The 27,413-nt window shown below is 48.2% G+C and overlaps 1 long non-coding RNA gene across 1 annotated transcript; it reads right to left on the reverse strand.

Annotated features, from left to right (window-relative positions):
* Positions 1 to 16,024: 16,024 nt before the first annotated feature.
* Positions 16,025 to 26,466, reverse strand: LOC105498810 (uncharacterized). The gene is made up of 4 exons (XR_011613025.1): positions 26,210 to 26,466; positions 22,832 to 22,931; positions 22,299 to 22,431; positions 16,025 to 18,300 (listed from the first exon to the last, which is right to left on the reverse strand). It is a non-coding gene; the product is annotated as an uncharacterized lncRNA (long non-coding RNA).
* Positions 26,467 to 27,413: the final 947 nt, after the last annotated feature.

Here is a 27,413-nt window from a genome sequence, read left to right on the forward strand (position 1 = left end):
CACGCTTTTGCTAGGCCCACCCCTAGAGTTCCCGCTCAGCAGGTCTAGGGTAGAACCTGAGAATGTGCATTTCTAATGAGTCTCCAGGCTGTGCTGCTGTGCGAGCCAGACTGAGAACCGCTGCTCTAATCACACACTACTCTCATAGCTGGTAAATCAAAAACATTCGAAATTCAACCAGATGCCCTTACGTTGAAACACTGATTGCCAACTCAAAACTCTTCTAAAGATTTCATTAAAATTACAAGACTAATAGATCAGTTGTTCTTGAATGTTTTAAACACTTTAAACAGCAGGTGAACACTTCCACACATTATAATTATTACAAATATAATCAGTACATGCAAAGTAAACATTTACAGAAATGGCAATATTGTGGATCTTAAATGGCTTTTTCAAGATCTCTATTTCAATTCTGATTTCTGTTTCTGTTATCTTCATTCCCCATGTTCTCCCAGGGGCACAATGTCACTCCTCTAATTAGAGAGACGGGTCACAGTCTCAGAGGCGGGAGCTGACAGAGGTTTCACTTATTGCCTGAAACTCAGTGACTCAAGACCAGGGACATACGCCTTGGGTGCACCTTCCTGGACAATTCACTCTGCATCATTTCCCAGTTGGGCAAGCCTGTTTTAGTAGTTCTACTTCCTGTGTTACAGCAGAAACTATCCAAATGACAAACCTTCACCAGCTGGACTGGCATAGGATTTTGTAACATAGTCTTTTATTCAGCATCTACTTAGTTTGAGCAACTCGTCCAACTGTGTGCTGGAACAAACACATACTGGTTTACAGGAGTCAATTGTTGAATTTTTAAGAATCTCACAAGCTGATTATTAAACACAGCCATTATTAAATGTTAAATTATGTAAACTTAGAATTAATGTGTTATATTAAGAACGAAGGGGCTGGGCGTGGTGGCTCACACCTGTAATCCCTGCACTTTGGGAGGCTGAGGCAGGTGGATCCCCTGAGGTCAGGAGTTTGAGACCAGCCTGCCCAAGATGGCAAAACCCCGTCTCTACTATAAATACAAAATTAGCCAGGCATGGTGGCGTTCACCTGTAGTCCTAGCTACTCGGGAGGCTGAGGCAGGAGAATCACTTGAACCTGGGAGGCGGAGGTTGCAGTGAGCCGAGATCGCACCGCTGTGCTCCAGCCTGGGAGGCAGAGTGAGACTCTATCTAAAAAAAAAAAAAAAAAGAACAAAAGAACAAAGGTAATAAATACTGAAAACTTGTCACTTCCTATTTATTTTACTAACATCTATGCCCTTGACAATATTTACATCTAATATATATGCATGATAGAAACACTATACAATAACCAGTTCCTGTGCATCTCCTCCCAACTGCAGGAATGTTCAGTGATGGTAGCCTGGCATCAACCACGGAGGGAGTATTGATTCCATAGAAATCAGCATGCCCTACAAATCGGTGCCCCCTGACCCAGGCAATTATTAAACAACTGACATTGATGCTACCTTCACAAAAGAATGTGGCCATAAGCGTACTTTAAAACTACACATCCTGAGAGTCTTTTGTGCAAAACATCGACAAGTATCAAGCCTTTTTGGCAAATGCTTGCTCTAGATGGGAACTGCCTTGTTCTGGATGGGTCAGTTACAGTTATAGCCTGGGATCAGTCTGATTCACTGAAACTTGGACTTTTCTTCCTCATCAACCATAAAGACCTGTAGCAGAGACAGACAAGAGGTGCAGAGCCTTCCATCCCATGCCACCACTGAGCCGCGGGGCAGCCCTGAGCACAGCCTCTTCCTATCTATAAACCTCAACTTTCTCAACTGTACAATAGAGATAATGACACCTATCTCATAATGTACTTGTCAAGTCCAAGCAAAGGAAGGCATGTGTAAATTATAAGATGATTATAATTATAAATTATAAAGTGATTATGATCTTTTCAAAATATACTTTTTAACAAAGATACAAACATGGAAAGGGAAACTGGCCATTGATTATAACTGAAGTGATACCCAAGAAGGAGGTGCTCCGTGAATACAGATGGCAAAATCATATTTAGGAATACGAAAATGTGATTTAGAAAATCAGACAGGAAATATACCAGAGAAGAGTTAAAATAAGTAAGCAACCATCTCTCTGGGGATAAATAATCTGAAAGCTGATATTTCATGGAAATGCTTGGGAACTTCTCTGGCCAATAAAATCTTGAGACAGCAATGACTGTGGTGACATGACTGGTTATGTTTCCTAGGAAAGAAAGAAGAGTAGACTGACCTATTAGGAAGGGAGAAGGAGTAAAGGAGGCAAGACAAAGAAAGAAAGAAAAGACAGGTTTAAAAAGAGAGAAAGAAAGAAAAAGGAGAGGAATGGGTGCAGTGAGTCACACCTGTAATCTCAGGACTTTGGGGGACTGAGGCAGGAAGATCACTTGAGGCCAGGAGTCCGAGACCACTTTGGACAAAAGGACAAGACCCCATCAGTTCAAAAATAAAATAAAATAAAATAGCCAGGAGTAATGGAGTGTGCCTGTGGTGCCAGCTACTCTGGAGGCTAAGGCAAGAGAACTGCTTAAGGCCAGAAGTTTGAGGCTGCAGTGAACTGCCTCCGCCGTTCACTGTGATTGCACCACTGCACTCCAGCCTGGGCAACAAAGCAAGACCCTGTCTCTTAAAAAAAATAAATAAGGAGCAGAAGGGGAAAATGTAAAAAGAAAAATAAACCCTCTACAGAAGTTTCCAGCAGCAAAGTAAGTGATTGCAATAGCACAAGAGACAGCAGGGTTAAGATAGACGGAATGATACTACATTCACGTCTTATACTTTATGTGATGTGGCACACCATCACTTTATGTGGACTGCCTCTCCAGGATGCCATGTACAGGCACACGAAGCCCTTGGTTGAAGGTGAAGATGCGTATACTAATTCTAATGTCTGTATCCCCTGCAGGTCTATTTCTATTTTGGGTTGTTTCTGCTTGTTCTGATTAATGTTACCTTGTCTCCTCCTGTGTTTGACTAAATTTCTTTACCAGACATTGTATTTGAAGTTATTTGTAGAAATACTTTGAGGCCTAAAATATTTTCATGACTTCTGTAAGGCTCCTGGCCACCAAGCAATCTATCTAACTTTTTTTTTTTCAAAACGATAGTTTCTGAGCCTCCAGATGTCTCAACACCAGGCCTCAATCTATTCAAAGTGGGCTTTGGTTTTTTGTTTTGTTTTGTCTTTACGTCTGATTCACTGTTACTCCAACAGTGTAGCCTTTTGGGGTTCTAATCCACAGCACAGGAGATCACCATGGGCACCCCTAGGCTCTGGCACTCCAAATTCCCCCCACATTCCTCCAGCACGTCAAATGCATTGCTGGGCCACTCAGCCATTTCCATAGCAAAAGTGACCCAAGTTCCAGGCTCATGTCTCTGAACTTCTGTCTTCTTTTGCATCTCAGTCTTGGAATTCTTCACTTCCTGGCTAGCTTTCTGATGCTTTCAAGCAAACTTTAAAACATGCCTTTTCGGGCTTTCTACTTGCCTTCAGCAGAAGACTTGGGTTGAATTACTTAGTGTAACATTGTCAGAAAGTCTCCAAATCAAATCTTAATGTTTTTAAATATTGGGGGTCTGTTATGGCGGAAAAACACCCCTATGAGGAGATAATAGAGTTTAATTAGTAAATATAAATTAATAATATGTTTAAATACATATAAGTGTAAGTTACTAAATACGTAAAATCTAGGCTGATGGTGCAGATGTATTTATTCATTGATTCATTCATTTATTCAACCCCTCACTATAAGCCAGGTAGCGTTCAAGGGTTTTTGAGCATATCAGTGAGCAAAGCAGTTGAGGAGCCTCTCAGGACTGCATGTCACTGGGACAGGACATAACCTGAACAATCACCTTTAAAATGTACTTTGGATGTGTTCTCCAAGACACAGACTCACATGCAAGCTTCCTAAGGTGCACTAAAGCTATGACCAGAGCGCAGGTGTTTCCAGCTGTGGGATCTGGAGAGGGAGGCAGATAGGGAGGGGGCAGAGCTGGGGGCAGCCTGGGCTCTATCCCTGCAGCTGTGGCAATCCCTTCTGCACTGGCGAGGAGGAGCCCGGCCCCATCTCTTTTCCCTCCTTGGTTAATATGCTAATGTGTCCCCGTGTGCGGGAGCCTGACTGGCTCAGGAGATTGGCAAACCCCGTCGAATGCCCGCCCTCACAGGCTCCATGAGAACGCTTGGCGCTTTCAGCAGGAAGTGTTACCCTACGCTCACATGCCAAGGGGCCACCCTCTCTGACTCAACTCACTCTCCCAAGCGTTTTTTTTTGGTACACAGGCACTGCCTTCAGCAGCAACCTGAGCTTTCTCCGTCTTGAAAATGCCTTCAAATGTTCACAGGCTGCAGCAGTTCCGTTGTTCATATTCTCCTCAGTGAGAGCAAAAGGCATGTGATTGGCCAGAAATGGGGAAAGAAGCTCTCAGTCCATGAGGAGCTCCAGGTGGCTGACTGCCCTCAGTGTCCCCATGTGCCACGGCCCAGCCAACAGCATGTTCTCCTGGTGATATGAGTTGAGTCCAAGGGCAGGCCGCCGGCTGCCTCCTCTGCAGCCCCCTCCCATCCTGTCCTCCAAGAATCTTCCCCTCAGTCCTGCCTGCTGTGCCTGGGTATCTTTAACTGTGCACTGGGTATTATTTGAAAACCTGCTTGTAGACATGCTCAGAGCCGAAGATAATAACACTTTCCTGAAGAGGGGACTTGTGTGTGCCTCTGTGCTGGCCTCGGTTCAGTTCAGGGACTGCAATGTTCTGGGCCGTGCAGGGGATGGAGAGCTGGGCTGCAGGTGTGGATGGGGCCCTTGACTTAGTGAACTTTTGGAGTTCCTTTTCTGCACCCACCAGCCTTTAACCAGGTCTGGTTACTGCTGACTCCAGGAGTCAAGGCCACAGTGGAAAAGCAGATCCAAGGGCTACATGAGCTTTCTGGGTTCCAACCTTCTTCCAGACCTTGGCTGGGTAATTTTCATCAACCTGTTCACTTTCTGATGCCCTTGAGCAGCACACTGTATTTTATATTGTGTGAGCTTTTCTAGTTCTCCTCTGTAGGACGGTTGATCTAAATTACTGCATCCACCACTATCAGAGGCAGAAGCTGTTCTTTATGGATAAAGCTTTCAAATAATGCAGAAGTAAGTGTGCCCACAGGAAAAGTGAACATGGGCCCTTCCGGCTCACTGCCAACCCATTTCTATGGGGAGCGGCTGTTGCAGTTGGTGTGGAGTCTGTGTGTGTGTGCATACATGCATAGGTTTTTGTTCCTCGACCGCCCGATCTTCTCACCATGGGAGGAGCAGGGGACTTGACGGTTCCGCTCTGGGAGTTGCCGCTCCCTGACGATCATGAGCACTCCCAGCCTCTCTCACGACCGTCCCGTGTGGCTCGCCATCCCGGGTGGCCATGCCCCCACCCCTTCTCCAGAGGGTCTGGCAGCTGTATTTTCGTTCCAAGGTACCCGACCTAGAAGTGCATTGGCCTCATGTTGGCATCTGTCCTGACACAGGGAAGTCTGTTGGGGGAGAAGCAGACTTGTCCACACTGCATGATCATCCTCTGTGTTGTTCCATTTTGGTTGCTGAGGACAGGAAGGCAGGCAGACGTGCCGCCTCCACAGTGATTTCTTACAGCAAAGGCCTGAGGGCTCCAGCGCCTCTTCGGCTGGCTGAGGCATGCAGAGGGATTTCCAGGCACAGCGTGTTTTCCAGCGCGTGAACAGGAGCAAACGCTGCCTCAGATGGGCGGCCAGCGATGGTGGGAGCCTGTCATGCCCTGTGCACCTGCCTCCTGTCTGGCCCCGTTTTAACAAACAGGTATTAATGGCTTGGCCTTAGCAGGTGCCCTGGGAGGCTGGGGCAGGGCAGTGCAGCCAGCCTGTCACCTGACTCAACTCACAGCCCCCATCAGTTCTGCTTTCAGAGCAGGGACAGTGGTTGTCACACACATTGCAGAGCATGGGCCAGCACTGTCTTGCTCTTGGGATGCTCAAGGCTTACACCAACAATAGAATTGTCTCTTCACTTGGGATGGATTTGTGCCCATTTCTCTCTCCATCGTCAGACACGCTGGAAACACACACATCAAACAGGGCCAACTGAGCCTTCTGTCCCCATCTTCACTACTGAAAGAGCTTTTCGGCTTATTTTTTAAAAATTCTTCACTATCACACACACGCATTCACACATTTTTTGCGGATCTGGGAAGTGTTGGCCGTATGTAGCTGTAATTTGAGAGAAGGATATCAAAACACAAGTCCGTGGTTTTCTCCATATTGCCTCATGAAAAATTATGTGTTACACATATTTTGTGAACTTCCTTAAATCCTTCCTGGAATGAAACCGGTGTCTTAATCTGCACTCCTCCAAAAGCAGGCCTGATGCAGGTAGCTTTTTGGAAGGTGGTCCAAGAAGCACAAGTGAGGGATTAGGGGGCTGAGCCAGGGAGAGGTGAACGGCTTCCGGGATGCATTCACGGGCAGGTGACTGTGGGCGATTGGACTCAGTCCCACCACAGATACTCTGAGGACCTGCACGGAGCACTCCACTGAATTGTCCCTGTGGGAGACAAGGCAGCCTGCCCAGGGTTGCAAACTGCCCTGCACTTCTCTGTCACACCAGCCTGCATGGGACGTCCCTGGGGACCAGGAAAGCTCTCAAAGCAAAGAGGCTGCTGCAGTGCTGAGATGCGATGCTGCCCAGCTGCTGTAGCTGCAGAACCCAGGCAGGTTGCAGGGATTTGGGGAGGGGCCCCAGCAACATTGGCGTGCTGGGTTCTATAGAAAGAAATGAGACCACAAATCAATGATCCTTTGAAATGACCTGTTTGTTTAAGTATGTGAGTAATTGACGCCAGTCTTGTCTCTGGGGCACAGTAAGGGCATTCAGGAAGTCCCTCCTCACATTCGCACCACCGGGTAAGAAGGAGGCAGGGCTCACCTCCAGCAGGGTCTGCTGTCAAGCAGGGGGTCTTCAGGTGTCTGGGAAGATGGGCTCCAAGGACAAAGGCAGCAGCCACCCCCTGCACAGTGAGAGATGGGAAAGGGTAAGATGACCTTCCGCGAGAGAAGCAAGATAACTCTAGCCGAGAAACGAAGCCACAGTTTCTCCCTTCTGGGGTGTCAAGGTTGGCAGGTGTGAAGAGGGGCTCTCAAAATCTTAGCATGTTAAGATAGACTTCCAGTTAAAAGTCATAGGATAACCATTGGCTCCCTCTCCAAATGTCCCTAAAATAAGCACACAAGACAAAAAGCTAAAAACCTACCTATACCCAACCAAGGACGTGGATTCAAATATGTGAAGAACTCCTGCAAGTCAGTAAGAAAAGGCAGATGTGCTGACAGAAAAATGGGCAAAATATTTGGATAGTGCAATGAGTTTTTTTGTTTGGTTCATTGGTTTGTTGGTTTTTTGAGATGGAGTCTCACTCTGTCGCCCAGGCTGGAGTGCAGTGGCGCGATCTCCGCTCATTGCAAGCTCTGCCTCCTGGGCTCATGCCATTCTCCTGCCTCAGCCTCCCAAGTAGCTGGGACTACAGGCGCCCGCCACTGCGCCCAGCTAATTTTTTGTATTTTTAGTAGAGACAGGGTTTCACCATGTTAGCCAGGATGGTCTTGATCTCCTGACCTCGTGATCCACCTGCCTCGGCCTCCCAAAGTGCTGGAATTACAGGTGTGAGCCACCACGCTTGGCTTGCAATGGGTATTTTTCTGGGTCCACTTGATCGAACCTCGGGGTGCCCAGATATGTGGTCAGGTATTATTTCCAGGTGTGTTTGTGAGGGTGTCTGGAAGAGTATTGAAATTGATGGACTGAGGAAGGCAAGTGACCCTCCCCAGTGTGGGTGGGCGGCATCCAATCCATTGAAAGCCCAAATGGAACAAAAAGGTGGAGGAGGGTTGAATTTGCTCTGCCTGTTTGAGCTGGGACATTGATCTTCTCCTGTTTTCAGTACTCCCGGCTCTCAGGCCTTCAGAATCTTCTGAAATTCTTCTGAAATTCCTTCTGGAATCTACACCATCAGCTCTCAGGCCTTCAAACCATACCATCAGCTTTCCTGGGTCACCAGCTTGCAGATGACAGATTGTGGGATTTATCAACCCCCATAATCGTGCAAGCCAGTTCCTCATAATAAATTTCTTGTAAAAGACTTGTGTGAGGCTGTGCAGAGTACCACTGTGCATAATGGCTACAAACTGAAGCAATTCAAATTCCACCCTCAGTAGAATAGATAAGATATATTGAAATACATAATTAAATATAATCACATATTAGGTAAATTATATATTATTAATTATATATAAACCATGTATACAATTATGCACAATATATGCATGAATAAATTATATATTATATAGAATATATGATATATTACACAGCTACATTATTACATTGTGTTGTACAGTACATAAATATATTATTATACATATCTAGATATATTTAAGTGACACTTACATCATGCACATGGCATATTACACAATGGAATCCAATGTGGCAATAAGAATGGATGGACCATGCTCACGAGCACCTGGGCGAATCTCACAGTGTGATCATAGCATAGTGCTGGGGGTGAGTCAGACATAGAAGGGACACTTTGATCCAGGGACAGAATCAGAGACCGTCCACACTAAGCTCGGGGGCCACACTCTGCCACTCTGAGGGTGTCTTCAGGCTCATTCTCAGGAGGAGTTAAACTGCAGGAGTGGGCCAGGGCCTGCTTGTTCTCCTCCCAAGTCTCTGGTTCCATTTGGCTTTTTCAGCTCTGTGCATCCATTACCTTGGTGAAAATAAACATTAGTTTAAAAAAAAAAAAAAAAAACTAAGCAAATCAACTCAGGGAGTGCAGGACGCCCAGGAGCATTTGAGCAGAGCTGTCTGCATATCAGGCAGCCCCAGGGAAGACCCCGGGAAGGCAGCCCTCAGGGGCAGGGATGGGGCAGAGGACACCCTCCCAGGCACCCACACTGCAGGGGTGCTGCCACTGCCCTCATGTGGGTCCCGTCCTTTAAACCTCATTTTCACAGCTCAAATGAGGGAGCCTGGCAAGACATACTTGAGACGCACGTGTCAGCCAAGGGGCCACTCTGGGAAATTTGTCTCCTGGGAGGCTTGAGGACACGAAGTTTATGTTTTCACAGAAAAAGGAGAATCAAGCTCTTCCCCAACAGACACAGGCACACATATGCAAGCACATATACCCACAGACATGCATGCACACATACACACGCAGAGGCATGTGCACACATGTGTATGTATACATGTGAGCACACATGGACATAGGCCCACATGTGTGCATGCTCATACACACATGCACAAACGCAAACAGGCACACAGCACATGCAGGCACACACACATGCCCATGTGCACACACGCTGGCTGCATCATGCATGTACTCTAAAGGGCAACGTGGTGGTGAGGCACTGCAGTGACCATGGCAGAGCAAAGAGGAGGGAGAGAAACTGGTGACCCAGGTTCTGAGCAGGGCGTGGTGCGGTGGCACTGCCCTTCCTTCTAAGACATCATCCTTTCTGGTTACTGAGGGGGCAATGGAGGCCCCTTAAAGTGACCTCAGGCCTTACCTCAACCCCAGCAGCTAAGAGGACTGGGGACCAACACAGCACTTCCTCATTTTTCTCCCCCAGCACGCTGTCTAACCAGCCTCTGTCCCCCCGACACCAGCTCCCGCATGCCGACGCCGACGCCCACCCCTGTGGTCCACCAGAGCAAGGAGAGGCAGCCAAGGAAGGAAGGGGGATAGGTGACAAGGACAGGCAGCTGCCTGGCATTGGCAGGCAAGACAGGGGAAGGAGCCACCCTGCCCCACCCACCTGGCTTTCACGACCAGGTAAACATCTGCCTCACTTGACAACGCACTTCAACCCCAGCCGCTGTGAGGCACTGAGAACCTTAGAAAGCCAGGGCCCTGCCAACAAAAAGGGCTTGTGACTATGGAGCCCCTCCTTCTGCTGGTGACCTGCAGACACTGGGTGGTCCCTGCACCTTCCCTGCTTGCTTGGGGAAGCCCTCACCCCCATGCCCATCACCCCCGCTGCACACACTGAGGCTCGGGCTCCCCAACAGGCATGCGAGGGAGCACCCCAGTTGGTGGAACCGAGCCTAAAATCGTCGCCACCCAGTCACTCAGCCATCTCTGACCACAGCTCTCCACAGGACCCTATCCCCTAAAGCTTTCCCTGGCACCAGGCCCTGCTCTTCTCGGGGCCCCACACTTACCCTTTAGAGTGTAGAAGGGACCAGCAAGCCTAAGTGGGAGAGTGCACAGAGGGAGCCCCGCTGGACACAGGTCCACGTATGCACCTGGACATAGGCCCACCTATGCTTCTGGAAACAGGCCCACGTATGCAACTGGACATAGGCCCACCTATGCGTCTGGACAGAGGCCCACATATGCACCTGAACACAGGCCCACGTATGCACCTGGACGTAGGCCCATGCATGCATCTGGGCCCTCCATGTGGCAAATATAGCATCGTTGCCATTTAAGGATGCGAGAACTGGAAATGATAATTGTTCAGGAATTTGCCAAGAGACTGGAAAGGAGACCAAGGCTCAGCTCTGCCTGCAAAGCGCATTACCCCAGGGATGAGGAGGGCAGTGCTCCAGGCTTGCCAGTGAGTCTCAGGGCAGTTTTCCCTTATTTTACAGGTGACTCTACTCCTCAGGAGGCTACTGCCAGATGCTCAGTGTTACATCAATGTGTCGTAATAACACTAAGCCAGGAGAGACCGGACTTACTGTGCCTGCAGCCTGGGCACAACAAACAGGCTCGCAGGGCTGTGGAGGGGGGATTACTTTAAAAGTAATGAGGGCAGTGTGTACAGGCAGCGGGGATGCTGAGGGTGTTTTTGCACACCTACTACACTCAGGAAAGTGTCTTGTGGGATGAGACAGGAAAATCTAAGACCTCTGCCTCAGAAGAGCTTCATGTCTAGGAGAAGGTAAGGAAGGCCCTCAGGCAACAGCAGCAGCCACCTGGGCCCAACCTGGTAGCTCCTGGTTACTTGAGGAGTCCCAGCTCCCTTGGACTCACAATGGCTGCAGGCGAGGGGCTGGTCCTGTCAGGTCCCTGCAGCTACCTGCGCAAGGTCCTGTGCATCTTGGTGCTTGGTGCTGACTGAATTTAGCAAGATGGTCTCACTTGGTTCCAAATGGCCCATCCCTGTTAATGACCACTCCCCAGAGGGCTCTGAGACGCCTCTACTAACTATGAAATTCATAGTTCAAGGGCAAAAACAGGTGTCCATGTGGAATGCTCTGAGCATGGTTGAGAGCCAGTTTTCATCTTGGTCATGAGCCACTGCAATGTTAGGGACCAAGTAAAAAGGTATGCCCAAGTTATTTTTCCTGCCATAGATGATAAATGACATCAGGGCACGGAAACACACTGTGTGCTTTTAGGAGAGCAGGAATTGCATTTCCCCCGCCCCCCCCGCCCCCCAACATGATGAATCCCATAATAAAGAACAGCCGGCCCTGAGTAACAGCCTGGAGGAATTTGGTTGCCAGGCACAACCCAATGACATGTGTCTTTCTGGTCTTGATCAAATGTCACTTATTTACAACAAAAGTACCTGGGCTTCTCCTGGGCTCTGAAGACAGGAGTGCCTGGATTATGGCTCAGCACTCTGCAGAAGCCTGTCCTGCCCTTGACATAGCAGCACCTCTAAAGAGCTTTCTCCTGGTTGGGGACCTCACCGGGAACAGTCCCCAGACGCCCTTCCAGCAGGCATACTGAGCCAAGGCAAAGGCCCAGCGGCCATCAGCGTCACCTTCCTGCATAGAAGGTCTTGCTAGTCACTTGCTGATGTTCTCCACAGAGACTCCATGAGCCTTCTGAAACCCACATGGGGAGGCACAGCCTGCAGGGCACTCGGCTTCCAGATTAATTGGATAATCAGGCAGTCCAGGGCGCAGAAATGATCACAGAACTGAGATGAGCTCTCCCCACTGACCTGGGCCAGGGCGGAAAGGCTGCCAGGCCATGCCCTGCCTTCATGGTGGAGGGGCAGTGAAACCAACGAAACCCGACCAGGAGAGGAGGCCCACCACCTACACGCTGGTTGCCTGGGGACAGACAGCTCCAGCCTCTGAGCCTGGGGAGAGACCTCTCAAACCTCTAAGCCTGGGGCCTACACACTGATAAGAATAGTTACCAGTTTTCAGAGAACTGTTGAACACGTTAGATAAGGTAACTGATACGGCCCTGGACCATGCGTAAGTCAACATACAGTAGACATTTCCCAAACGTCTTTTCTTATATTGCTTTCCTTATTTACAACATGCACATACACATATGTATATATGTATTGTTTTACATAGTTTTACATATATATATTCATTGTAAAAAAAAAAAAAAAAAAAAAAAGCAAAAGGCAAACACAGAGAAGCAAAACCAAAAGAAAAAGAACAGAGAGAAAAAAAAGGAGACCACTTTGTGTTCCTGCCTCCCACATCTAACCGTTTCTAGCAAGTTTGCCCACTTCCTTCCTGTCTTTTTTCTGCATGTAGACACACCTACATATGTGAGGGGCGATGTGGGCTCCACCTTCCATATTTTCATGTAGTATTATGCCACGGATACCTTTTGATGCCATTACATCTTACTGTCCAGTATTATGTTAAATGCCTGTATTTTAAAATCCATTTGCTACAGATGCACCCAAGCAACTTAGCTCACACCAGTGCCAGGATCCCCTTTTCTTTTCCTATTTGTTCACTCTGAAACCCATCTTTCAAAATCACCTTCTCTCTGATGAAATCACACCATGCACTGAGGACTTTACTCAGATGATTGAGTAGTTTGTTTTATTTTGCTTGCGATTCTTTAATTCCTTCTTCTGAATTGTAACACCAAATGGGATAAATAATAATGTCTTGAAAATTGTATGTGGATTCCTCCACAACTGAGAGCCCTCTCCTTCCTGCACACTCGTCGGGCCTGCTTCATGGGGCCCCAACGTTATCTCCCAGACCTGCTATCTCCCACCCTCTACCCCTTCCTCTCGGCCCCACTTGGGACTTCAGACCTCCTCAAGACCCTGCACCTGTCTTTGAGTTCTTTAAAGTCAACCACTTTATGACATCCTCAGCCCCTGGAGGTGGTGCCCTGCTTCAAGGACTTTCTTTTCTGGCAGCTGAGGGACAATTGGTGCCTCTTCTCACCTGCTGGCCATTTGTGATCCCCTGGCAGGTGTGGGTGTCCACAGGGCTGGGACAACAAGGGGTCCCTAGGGGCTCACAGGGTGCGAAGCAGGGCAGTGTCTCCTCGCTGCCATGGGGCACCATGAGCACATCCTATACCTGAGGGCAAGGTGAGGCAAGGCCAGAATGCCAGTGCAGCCCCAAGTGTGCCAGGTGGAACTTGACAGCTGTCAACAGAAAAACAGTTGCACGGAAACTGGGACATTTATCACATTTCCACTTGCCTGACAAGGTAAAGATTGCAATTTTTCATCTAAAAAGGAAATTAGAACTCACTGCCTTGATTAAATATTCTGCACTTATTTCCACCCACAACCCCAATAAAACTCAGACACGCACAGGGTCCTACACACACACACAGCCTTACACACGTGTACACTCACAGCCCTAAACACACACCAAACACATAGGCCTACACACATGCACACACACACAACTCTACACACACACACACACCCCGCCCTACACACATACACACACAGCCCTACACACATACACACACACAAACCTACACACACACAGGCCTACACACACACACACAGCCCTAAACACACACCAAGCACACAACCCTACACACACACACACAACCCTACATACACACACATAGGCCTACACACATACACACACAGTTCTACACACACGCACACACACACACACACACACTGCCCTACACACACACACACACTGCCCTACACACATACACACACACAGTCCTACACAAACACAGCCCTACACACGCACACACACAGACCTACACATACACACACACAGCCCTATATACACGTACACACAGTCTCACACACAGCTCTCCATGTGCGTGTAGGCACATACACCCTGGAACTATGTGAGCGGGAGTGTGACATGCAAAAGGCAATGGTTTTTCCATCTCCCATGTCCTTTTTAGTGCTGTCCATTTCAGCTGCCATAAATTACGACCTGAGCTAACACATGCAAAGTGATTAGGTTACCATGTGTTCATATATGTCCTGTGAGAGCCGGAGTCATCCAGCCCCCACCACACAGACACCTCCACACCCTCGTCTGCAGGCAGGGCTGGCTCTCCGCCCCCTGCTGTTGGCATCACAGCTCCTTCCGCAGACTCTGGTGCAAGCAAGCAGCTTAATTATTTATGACAGGAACTTCCCGAAAGAGTCATCAACCCTTCCATGGAAAACTTCCACAGACGACTGGCCCCTGGGAGGCTGCGCGTCCCTCCCTTCAACTCTTCACCTGGCTGCCCCATCAGCCCAGACCGTGACCCCATCAACCCAGATCGTGGCCCCATCAGCCCAGACCGTGACCCCATCCTCGCTAAGCCCCACCTCAAATCAGACATAAGCCCCTCATAGACTCTGCCCTTGCTGGCCCCTCCCCACATACTCTGGGTCCCCCTTCCCACGTGAGCAGAAAACACAGCTTTAGCATCCCGGCGGTGGAGGGTAGAGCGGGGCAAGATCTGGGGCCTGGCGTTGGACACCTGGATGGAAATCATGAGTGATTCTGAATATTCCTCTATGAGTTTCTTATTTTCTAGTTTAGAAATATTATTTTTAACATTATTAAACTACAATGGGCAAACATTACAAAACAGAGGCCAATCTAGCTATGGCATCAAAAATAAGGACCCAGGTAACTAGTAGAAGGTATTTCTTTTTTTTTTTTTTTTTTTGGTGAGATGGAAATTTTATTCTTGTTGCCCAGGCTGGAGTGCAGTGGTGCGATCTCGGCTCACTGCATCCTCCGCCTCCCAGGTTCAAGCAGTTCTCCTGCCTCAGCCTCCTGAGTAGCTGGGATTACAGGCATGTGCCACCATGCCTAGCTAATTTTGTATTTTTAGTAGAGACGGGATTTCACCGTATTGCCCAGGCTGATCTCGAACTCCTGACCTCAGGTGATCTGACCACCTCTGCCTCCCAAAGTGCTGGGATTACAGACGTGAGCCACTGTGCCCAGCAGCATTTCTTACAAGTAGCTCCGAATGCACATTGCACAGGTGGGCACGTGGCAGCTGGTAAGAATCTCACTGGGCTGGGTCACTCCCAAGGCCCATGCTGTCCTCCAAGGCGATTTACGTTTCTCTCCATCATCAGCCATGTGGATTTTTCATTAAAACAATGGCTGCTGTTCCTGGATGACCTGTTACAAACCATAATAAATCAACCTCCTGCCTAATGTCACAAACTGCCACTCAGCAGCGTCACTGCCATGGCATTACACACACCAGGAGAGATGCCAGGTTTAACTGGCACAGTTCCGGGCAAAGCTGTCTGCTTGGCCCAGGAGAATCCTCTCTAGCCCTGTATGATCCTCTCCTCAAGCCCACCCTTCCTAGCACCAAGCCACAGACACTGAATCAGAGGGACATCAGCCTGCAGCATGCTGTCCCAGATTCTGTGTCTTGCCAACCACCTGAAATATCACCATGATTTTGACTGTCACCATGGCAACTGGAAAGTTCCAGGGAATTTGGCCCAAAGGCATCTCCCAGGATGCACCCCCAGCCTCCTGATGTGCAGCGCTGTCTCCTGTGTCTGTTCAGGTTGAGGACTGGGTGCAGGGCTAAGTAGCCCATGCTGGACTGGAGTCCACCAGCCTCGTGGGAAACAGTGTGCCCTCCTGCCATGAAGCCGTGGGTGAGTTTCCCTAGGGGTGAAGACTAGATGATGTCCCTATGTCAGGAGTGAGGAGCATGCCTGGGAGACTATAAGAAAGGCTTTGTATTAGTTGGGGTTCTTCAGAGGGACAGAACCAATAGGATATATATATATATATGGGAGTTTATTAGGGAGAATTGGCTCACACAGTTACAAAGGCCAAGTCCTACGCTGGACCATCTACAGGCTGGGTTATGAAAAAAGTCAGTCCAAGTCTGAAAGGCTGAAAACCAGGGAAGCCAATAGTGCAGCCCCCAGTCCTAGGTCAAAGGTCTGAGAGCAACCGAGAGGCTGCTGATGCAAATCCCAGAGTCCAAAGGCCAAAGAACCTGGAGTCTGATGTCCAAAGACAGGAAGAGAAAGTCTCCTGCTCGAGAAGGGCGACAGGGAGAGAGAAAGAGGGAGAGTTCTGGATATCCATCCTTCTTCTTCCACCTGCCTTGTCCACCTGTCCACCCCCAGCTGACAGGAGGGTGCCCATCCACATTGAGAGGGGGTCTTCCTCTCAGTCCTCTGACTCACAGACACACCCAGAAACTGCTTCACCAGTCATCCAGGCATTCCTCAATCCAGTCAAGTTGACCCCTTTTAACCATCAAAGTCTTCATGCCATCATTGTGAACTGCTGGGCCTGGAGCCATAGTCCGCCCAACACCATGGTGACTCCATCCCTATGCAGTATGGTGAGAGACAGAGCCACCTGGGAGTGATAAAGCAGCTCTCATCAAACAGTAACTATTGACTCACAGGCACTCCCAGGGTCTTTCAAGCCAGAGAGCCGATGGTGGCAATGACAGAGTGTGGACTGCACTCAGCACTTATGAAGGGACTGTTGTGTGCTGAATGGAAACCTTGGTCAGGAATTCCAATTATAAATGGCAACCTTTGTCACGAGCATCATTACAAGCCATCCTTGTTCCACTGGAGTTCTCCTCGCACATGGAGCTGGGCAGCTGCATTCCCCTGCACAACCTAAGAGACAGGTGGGCCAAGACCCCAGCCACTCAGCTGAAAGGTTCTCTCCCATCTCGCATATTGCCACATGGATAGCTCAGAGAGGTGGCATTGTCCTTCCCATTCTACAGACTACAAAACTAAGACTCAGAGAGCTCAGGCAGCTCTCCGGTCACTAAATAGGAGAACTCAGATTCAAAGCCCTTGTCATTAGCGTTGTTGAATAAAATACAGATGGCCCAGTTAAGTTTGCATTTCAGATAAACAGCAAATAAACTTTAGTATAACTATATCCCCAATATTGCATAGGACAATATTTTTGTTGACTAAGCCTGGCAACCCTGTTGCAACTGATGTGTGCTCCCATCACACTGAAAGCAGGTGGCCACTCATAGGCTAGGATGCCCGTGCTGGTTGCTGATTGGGGCCGAGCCATGGAGATGTGGAGGCCCCAAATCCTGGCCATTTTCAGGCCATCTGCACCACCGTGGAAAATCTGCCAGGTCTGGGAAGAGATGGCACTCAGCAGAGAGGCTGTGAGCCTGCCACATGAATGACTACCCCTCCTGGGCACCAGGTCCTGCTGCACCCCAAGCGGGGACCATGGAAGCAGTTCACGATGCCTGCAGGGACTCCAGGCCCCAGAGGGATGCAGGCTGACTCTCACCACTCAGGAACAGTGCTGTTCTCATAGCTAAATTGAAGGATGATTCTTCTTCTGACTCAAGTCTGGTCCAAGCACATTCAGACACCTAAGCCCACCATGTCCAGCAGAAAGCATGGCCCCAGAGACAAACAGGATTGAACCCCCGGCTCTGTGTGCACCCATTTTTGTCTTTCAAGCCCTGAAAGTAGAAGCCTCCTGGACGCATGAGGGAAGGATGGCTCCCAGCTAGGAGCAGAGATCCACCCAGGGGCCCCCAGAGTTGCTTTTCTTGTTTCATGGATTCCTGGTTCAGTTCCATTCCTGGCAGGATAAAGTGTTTTTTTCTTTTTCTTTCTTTTTCTTTTTTTTTTTTTTTGAGATGGAGTCTTGCTCAGTCACCCAGGCTGGAGTGCAATGACGCAATCTCAGCTCGCTGCAACCTCTGCTCCTGGGTTCAAACCATTCTCCTGTCTTAGCCTCCCGAGTAGCTGGGATTACAGGCACCCACCATCATGCCCGGCTAATTTTTTGTATTTTTTTGCAGACAGGGTTTCACCATGTTTAGGAGGTTGGTTAGAGTGGTGGGAGAAACTATAGGGAAAGGAGCAGGCCTTCTGAAAGGTCAGAAGGCTCTGCATAGTTTCAGGGGAGAATAGCTGAAGACAGTTGTTCTCTAACCCTGAGGCAGAGGGCAAGGAGTAGGTACAAGGGAGTATAGGGGAATTTATCTTAAACAGGCTTGTTTACTTCTGTTGACCAGGAGCTGACCTTTGATCATCCACCATAAGTTCCATAAGTTCCCTGAAAGAGGAACAATATATGTTAATTACCCACAGATTGTGTATTGCTTCAGGCTTTTAGCATTGTGCCTGCACTTAATAAAAGCAAGCAGCTCCAGCTTCTCGAGGCTGCTGCACTTTGGCCATTAAAGCCTGGCAGTCCCCCAGCTGCTCTTCCACTGCATACCTGTGTCTGAGTACCCCATTCATCCATCGGTTGGCCAGGGTCTGTGGGACAGACCTGGCAAGTATACTGGCCATGCTGGTCTTGAACTCCTGACCTCAGGTGATCTGCCTACCTCAGCCTCCCAAAGTGTAGGGATTACAGGCATAAGCCACTGTGCCCGGCCCAGATAACGTTTTTAAGATCTGTTACTAGGAAGTTTTTCATTGTGTTGCCTGCTAATGAGAAAACTTCCATTCCACAAAGACCTCCAAGCATAGAGATTAGCAGATAAAAAACAAACTCTCCAGGACAATCTATTCGGCACAGAAAAGAGCATAAAGCTGGCTTTCAGGGTCAGTGATACAGGAATGGCCTTACCGGCTGCATCTCAAGCACTATGTGACTGCAGCTGCCCTTGACCTGTGCTCTGGAGGAGGTGATGAAGGGCAGTTGTCTCAGTGGGCCAGCAAGAAATAAGACAGTTATCCACCTGGTCATTCAACCTAACACCTGAGACAGAATAGTCACCCAAACAGGGCATCTGATTTTTTGAACTACATCACTGTTAAATGTAAAAAGTCAATATACATATATCTGTGTGTATTTACTATATACACATAACTACTGTATTTATGTATTATACACATTACAAAATATACACCAAAACTTTTAAAAGATAAGATAAACCTGAAAGACTATTTCCAAATGTTCTGCTAAAAATGCTGGCTGAACTATTTGCAATAGCCAAGAGATGAAATAAACTTGTGTCCATCAAGGACACATAGGATAAAGAAAATGTGGTACATATCCACAATGGGATACTATTCAGCCATGAAAAAAGAATGAAATCCTGTCATTTGCAGCAACATGGATGAACCTGGAGGATGTTATATAAAGCAAAATAAGCCAGGCACAGAAAAGAAATACCACATGATCTCACTCATATGTGGGAGTTAAAAGAAAGTTGAGCTCATAGAAGTAGACAGTAGAATTGTGGTTACCAAGAGGACAGGAAGGCTAGTGGGGAGAGGAAGATGGGGAGATGTTGGTTAACGGGTACAGAGATACAGTTAAAAGGAAGAATAAGCTCTGGTGTCTACTGCACAGTAGGGTGACTGTAGCTAACAATAAGTTCTTGTATATCTCCAAATAGCTAGAAGAGAGGCATTGTGAATGTTCCCACCACAAAGAAGTAATGAGGTTGTAATGGTTATGCTAATTACCCTGATTTGATCATTGCACAATATATACATGTAATGAAATATCACATTGTATCCCATAAATACATACAACTATTATGTGTCAATTAAAATAAAAAGATAAGTTTTTTAAAATGCTGGCTTAATACTGCACTAGCTAACACTCCATGAGCAGCATATTCAGGGCATGGTTTGTGTTGACAGTGCTGGTGTCAGGCTCTCTTTCAAACAGTTTCTTGCTCTTGTCATGTGCATGGGGCTCCAGTGAGATCTACAGTGTTGGCTCTGCCAGCTCTGCCGTTGTCCCATTGCCAGAGAAATGATTAATAGAATCTTTATTCTGCAGTCTCTTGGCGGGAGTCTTATTAAGCTATCTGTCCCTTACGTGATGGGAAGAGTAGTTGCAGGACTTGGGAAGCAAACAGGGGCTGCCGGAGAGCAGGTGCACACTCAGTGTCAGCACAGGGCAGGGTTTCTGGTTTTTAGAGAGAAAATGGAAATGCTGACGTTTTCTCCTGCACATCACTTCCCAACCCAGGGATCTTGAACCCTTCACTTGGGGGGTCCTCAAACCCAGCAGGTAGCAGGTACCTGAATCTCCAAAGCCTAGAGGAGGACTCACTCAGACATGAGTGCAAGTCTAAAGAAGCAGCAGCCTCTTTCTCCTTCCACATGATACCTGAGAGTGAGACCCACCATCCACATCACAAATACACCATTGGTTTCTGCTCCAGCTCCCTGGAGATAAAGGGAGGATCATTCCCAAATCACTCAGCAGGCTTGCTGTCCTGGTCATCTCTGTGCTAGGCTCCTGCTTCTGCAGTGCCATCTCTGGCCTTCACTGAGCAGCCCTGAGACTCACTCTGTCACCATGTCCACAGATGTCCACCACAGCCTTGCTGACCTCTGCAACCCTCCTTGTGGCTCCTCTCCCTGTGTGACTTCACTCAGTGGACAAAAGCCTGCATCGCCACTCCCGTCAAGAGCAGTTGAGCCTGTTCTTCACTTTGTTTATTTTGCTTAAACCTTTCAGTTTCCATGCCCCACCCTGAGATTCTGATCAAGGTGTTTTTCTATTGTGACCTCCCTATGGTAGCCGGCCTCTCCCTCTTCATGTTCTGTGTAGTCCTGTCCCGCATTGAATAGGGCTGACCTGTATCATCAACAGACATCACAAACATGATTGTGCCTGACTTCCAAGGCTAGCTCATAAAACATTGAGTCTTCTGCTTTGATCTCTCTGGGATTGCTCACTCTGGAGGAAGCCAGCTGCCATGCCATAAGGATGCTCAAGCAGCCCTGGGGAGAGGTCTGCATGCCTCCCACACACAAGCAGCACCAACTGCCCAGCTGTATAAGGAGCTGCTTGGGAGGTGGAACCTCCAGCCCCATTCATACCTTCAGATGAGACAGCAGCCCCAACCACCCAGCTAATTGCTTTCAAATTCCTGACCCACAGCAACTGTGAGAGATCAGAAATGCTTATTATTTATGATTCTAAGTTTTGATATAGTTTGTTATGCAGACACATTGAAGAATTCTGACTACCCAATTAAGAGATTGAAAAGTGCATATGGCAACATATATCTATAACTGCATACACTCATACGCAGATTTTTGAACCAGATTATACTAAGCCATACATACTATTGAAGGTATACTAGCTGCTGTGATAACTAAATCCTAGCCTGCACAGCTAAACAAAACAAAAGTTTATCTCTTGTATGTATCTCCATCCATGTGGGTGCTCCTGTTTGGGTGATTCACTTCCCAGCAGGAATTCCTGGACCCACTCACTAGGCAGCTCCACATCTTCAATGATGACTCTCTTCAATTCAATGGGCAGATGGCAAAAGAGACTGTGGGGAGTCACATCCACTTCTTAATCCTCTGGACCAGAAGTGACACTCGCCCCATCCACTCATGTTCCATTGGTGAGAACCAGACACTTGGTCCTCCCTAGATCACAGTCCATGGGTGCTGAGGAATGGGGTCCTGGCTGGGAGCCACTCCCAGCATTAAGTCAATGCTGTAAAATCTTTGGTAGTTAGCTACCCATCTCTTCGATGACCTGATTCATTTGCCTTTTATTAATTAAAAATATATTCTGGATACATTATGGACAACCTTTAAGATGGTCACCTCTCCCATGATCTCTGCCTCCTAATATGCACTCCCTTGCATAATCTCTTCCTCTTCTAATCCATAGAAAATGACAAAGGTGATGCGATGTACATGATTATGCTCCATAAGATGATCACATCAGTCTTCTTAGGAGACATACTCCCTAGTTACCTTGGAGGAAGCAAGTGGCCACTTGGAGAGGGCCCCTGTGACAAGGAGTTGAGGGCAGCCTCTGGCCAATAGCCAGCAGGAAATAAGGCCCTCAGTCCCACAGCACACAAGGAACTGAATGTTGCTGACAATCATGTGAGTGAGGAAGCAGGTCCTTCCTCAGTCAAGCCTCAGATGTGACTGCAGCCCCAGCCCACACCTTGGTTGTGAAGGGCCAGTTAAGCTGTACCTGGACTCCTGACCCACAGAAACTGGGAGACAATAAATGCTGGTCGTTTCAAGTTGCTTAGCTTACAGTGATATTGTTCTATAGCCTTCAATTACTCATTTAGGCATCTTCCCATGTCTGGGCATACTTACCTACTTCTCTTTAAAGCTACATGTATCTCAGAGTGGCTGGGTCACACTGTATTTAACTTGGGACATGCAGATGGCCTTCTTTATTGTCTATCATTGTATACAACGTGCAGGCACATTTGTGGATCTTGCACTCCTGTAAATATAGAAATGACTCATAAATGTTTTCAGCTAATGGGGCTGCACCTGTAAAATTGTGACACACCTATTGCAAATTGCCCCCCAAAAGGAATATCATGGTGGTAGGTTGAGCTTTAACCAGAAAAAAATGCTGAGCAGAACATTCCAGTTGGAGGAGAGTGACTGAGCCCGGGCAGACGCCTGAGAAGACCCAGGGCCCCTCTGGGAGAACAAACCACTCAGGCTGCCTCAGAGACAGAGCAAAGAGGAGGCAAAGGCCCTAAATGGTTTCACTCAGGAGCCCTTGAAAACAGGCTGAGAAGTTGGAAAATAAAAGTGGGGGCTGTGAGGGACTGGTGAAAGATTTCCTCAAAGGTGGAAAATTAAAAGTTGATGCCTTTGCCCCTCTCTCTTACCAGGTGCCGATTCCTGTCCCTGGAGCTGGTAATGAGGGTAGAAGCTCTCCACTGGACCTTCTGATTTATTTTCCTTTTATGCTGTCTCTGGGGGAATCATCTAGGTGTAGAAAGATGAAATTATTGGGTCAAAAGTCATATAAAATGTAAGTAGCACATCCATACAAACATATTCAAGGAGTTTCGTGGAAGGCTTTGGAATCGCAAAATTCCAGTTTTTCTTCTTGGTTGAATCCTCCTGTGAAGCTAGCCAGTCCTGGGTCGTGCACTTTGAAACTCAGGGCAGACCAGCAGCATTGGAAGCAGGCCCTCATCTCCCGCCCTTGTGCTTCCCACCCCAGCTGGGTGAGGCACCGCCTGGGGCTCCGGGCCCAGCTAGTCCCCTTCACCATGCGTCTGGCTTTGCCCTCCCCGCTGCACAGCCCGGGAACCTGCTGTCTTGCCATCTCCTCCATGTCCTCTCCTCTGCCTCATGGCTCATGAAGTCATGAACACTGAGAAATGGAAGAAATGGTTAAATCTTTGGAACCAACTACTTCTGCTTTTATTTTTGTCTCCTCAGAAATTACAGATAACAATTCATAAGGCAAATGTGTCATTAAAGGAAATGGCCACGGGAACCCAAACCACTGTGAACTTGAGTCACCAGTCACAATCACACTGTCTGGGGCTTAATGGCCCCACTTTCCACAGGGACATTCACACCTAAGCTTTGAAGTCACCCCTCCACCTGGACAAATGGGAAGGCGCCTGTTTGTCCAACACCCTGTGCCCTGGAAGGTGTGTTAAGAGCAGGCCTTCTGAAGAGAGCCATTTTTCAAAAACACAAGTGACTGTGTGCCTCCAGCAGCGCTCCTCCTCCAGTCTTCACACCTGCATCCCCCACCTTCTCCACTGTCCGCTGTCTCTCACGGCTTTCTCCTTCCATCTGTCCTTAGCCTTCCTGTCAGTCTCCCTACAGCAGCAAAACCCAGGCTCAGGAGGGAAGGCACTAAATTTTAGGAGGCTCCAACGTTTTCCCCCCAAAGCAAAAAGACAGCCTAGCTTCCTGGATGCATCCCAGGCTTTTGCTGATGTTAAGGTGATTGCTTGAGTCTTCAATATCTTAAAACATCAGTAGCTGGAGTGGAGATTTTGGGGACACAAATGGAAAGGCCAAACACACAGCAGCAGTGCATGTCACACACGCAGTCAGAGTTGGATGGCCAGACCCTGAATCCCACTCAAATGAGGCTGTCTTTCTCCCTCTAGTGACTCCAGGTAACCATGGCGACATCAGCAACCCAATCAGCCTGAGCTCTTCCATTCCCAGAACGAATATGACCCTGCCAGAGTCTCCATCCGATCAGGCGGAGCTCAGCCAGGCGTTCTCTCAGGGGGCTGCAGCAAAGACTGGGGCTGGGCAGGGACCATCTCAGTGACCTCTTCACTCACAGGTCCAGCCCCAGGCGGTGGGGACAGGACAGCTGAGCCAGCTCCCTCTCTCTCTCCTTTCTCTGTCTCTCACCTCTCTCTCTGTGTGTGTGTGTGTGTGTGTGTGTGTGTGTGTGTGTGTGTGTGTCTCTTTTCTCTCTGTATGTGTCTGTCTCTGTCTCTTTTTCTATCATTTTCTGTCTCTCTCTGCCTCACTTTGTATCTCTCTGTCTCTAACTCTCAATCTTTCCTTTCTCTGTGTCTCTGTCTCTGTTTCTCCCTCTCCACTCTCTCTCGTCTCTCTCTACAACTCTGTCTCTCCTTTCTCTCTGTGTGTATCTCTCTCTCTTCCCTCTCCTCCTGTCTGTCTCTCTCTTCTCCCTCTCTCTGTCTCTCTCTCTGGGTATGTCTGTCTTTCTCTCCTCTGCCTGTCTGTCTGTCTGTCCGTCTCTCTCTCTGGTCTTTCCATGTGGTTTCTCCACTTGGAGTCCTCTGAATTCTGACTTTTTAAATGGAGGCTGCTAGAGCAAGTGTTCCAAGGGCATTGAACACAGAAGTGTGGGCTCTTTTATCTGAGCCTCAGAACTCACACAAAGACCCATCCAGGTTCAAGGACAGGGAGCACAGGCTACACTTCTTGGCCAGAGGACTGTCAAAGAATTTGCAAACATGTTTTAAAAGCACCACGCTGCCCACCCTCCCTGCAAGCCTGAGGAGTAGTGAGGGTCCCCAGAGAGGAGGAGGTATCTTTCTGAGACCCAAGATGCTGACTGTCCAAAAGCCTCCCCACCCTTTGCTCTTGGCTGACACAGGAAGACCCTCGGCCCAGGATGAGGCCCGGAAGGGGAGGGCAGAACAAGCTGCTTCCCCACATCCTTCCTTCCAGCACACCTCCCTCCGCAACCCACAGAGCCCAACGGGCGGCTTTCAACCTCCAATCTGTCTGTCTGCGACCTATGTGGAGGTGACACCCTCCAGCTGCCCTTCCTGTCTCTGCTGACAGATGAGCTCATCAGTGAAAGGAATGAAAACAGGGGTTTAGGTTGGTTGAAAAGGAATCAATATGTCTGTGTAAAGTATCACTGAGGCTGATTTTTGTAAAAATATTTCCAAACTCACTTTTATGGTTTTGGCAACAAATATGAGAATGCCCATCTCAGAGGGGCTTAAATAATTGTGACACTTACGGATGTCACAGAAGTGGCCTGGACATGGAAAATCAGAGCTGGTGCCATTGCTCAGTGATGTCCTGCAAGCCAGGCATGGCCTGTCCTTCAGTTTTCACTCTCAACACAAGAGCTTTAGGCCACACACTGCTTACCTCCTAGTTACAAAATAGCTACGAGAGCTCCAGGCATCACATGAGCATCCCAAACCAGAAGGAAGCCATAGAGAAAAAGACCTGGAGGCTTTATCTGACTTCTGTTTACCTCTCCCTGTGCGGAATAGGGTTCTGTGCCACCCCATAACAGTCGGTAGCAAAGGAAAGGGGGTTGCTACAGTTAAATTGCTTAAACCAAAGGGACTGCAGAAAGCCTAGTTTCTCTGAGATTTAGGGCTCTTTGCCTGCAACTTTAATGCAAAATTGGATTCTTTTGGCAAGAAAGGAAATGAGGAAATTCCATTAAGTAGGAAAAGGACAGTGTCTTCCATGAGTATAATCAGGGGATTCCAGATGTTAGACTGGCTTCCCTTATTTCAGGCAGGGTCTGTGTTTGGAGTTCTAAATAAAGTCAAGTCACTATTATCTTTGGAATTAGACAAAGAAAGAGCATGAATAAAAGACTGGTAAAGCTAATTGTACCCCAACATTCCAAGCCCTTATCCCATTATTCCACTGGCATCTCCATCCCTTATCACATTTTTTAAAAAATCTAATAACAAAGAAAAATGATCTGATGAATATCTACCCAGGAGCTACTCAACAGAATCCTGCTGAGTCACTGACCACCTCCACGTCCTCACCTGCTATCATGCTAGAGTGAGGACGATCAGGTGGATGGACCCGAGGCCAGCAGCAGGACGAGGAGCAAGCAAGCCAAGTCCTGAGTGATCGACTAGCTACACTAAGCGCTCCAGCAGTTCAGAGAAGTAGCTCGAGTCACTGCAGGTGGTCAAAAGTTTTCCTCACTGAGTCTATGGGTTTCACAGGCCTTGGATTTCTTTTGACATCGGGGAGAATTGCACATCATCCATAGGCTGCAGACTTTCTTCTTATTCTTGCGTGACCATCCTATGAAAGCTTGCTGGTCTGCACAGCACTTCTCAGATGGCCCTGTGGTGAGGTGTCTGTGTCCATGTCCCGCTAAACACTGAGCCCCTGGGGAAGGCCTGCACACATCAGTGTGCTCCACACACCGGACATGAACAGAACACACGTCTACGCCTCTGAAGCCACTCCGTTAACTGGCTCGAAGCCTGCAGACTTTGTTTCCAAGCCATATGGTTTTACTCCAGGTGCAGGACGAGTAGTTCTTGCAGGCCTCTGATTCTTCTACAAAGAGGAAGTGCCTAAGCTGGGGCAAAGGCAAACCACTTCCTGCACCTGAAAAGCACTGCCACGAAACAGCACCGAGGTCACCAGAGAAGTCACCAAGTCTAAAACACTCTTTTCTGCTCCCACCCTGTAAACGTCTCCATTATTCCTGCCACTCCCCTCCTCTCTCTCCGACCCCTTCAACCCCAGGACTCCACAAAGACAACTGAATGCCTGCCACACATAAGATACTGAATTCAGTCTGAGCAGGAGGCAGAGGAGGGTGAGAAACACCCGTCTGTCTCCCATGGGTCACACCCCCTGCAGACTGAGACATCATTTTGTACTCGGTCTCAGCCACTTTTTATTTGAAAACGTTGTTATTTTCCAGATCGTTGTTCCTTTTATCCCCAGCAGTTAGAATCATGGAACATCTTTCAGCCAAAATATTGGACACCTCAGCAACACATCCAGAATTTTTATAAGTTTTTTTTTTTTTTTGAGGTGGAGTCTTGCTCTGTTGTCCAGGCTGGAGTGTGATGGCACAATTACAGCACACTGCAACCTCCGCCTCACAGGTTCAAGTGATTCTCCTGCCTCAACCTTCCGAGTAGCTGGGATTACAAGCATGCACCACCATGCCTGGCTACTTTTGTATTTTAGTAGAGACAGGGCTTCACCAGGTTGGTCAGG

The sequence above is a fragment of the Macaca nemestrina genome, chromosome 14 (genome assembly GCF_043159975.1).
Source record: "Macaca nemestrina isolate mMacNem1 chromosome 14, mMacNem.hap1, whole genome shotgun sequence".
Taxonomy (NCBI): Eukaryota; Metazoa; Chordata; class Mammalia; order Primates; family Cercopithecidae; genus Macaca; species Macaca nemestrina.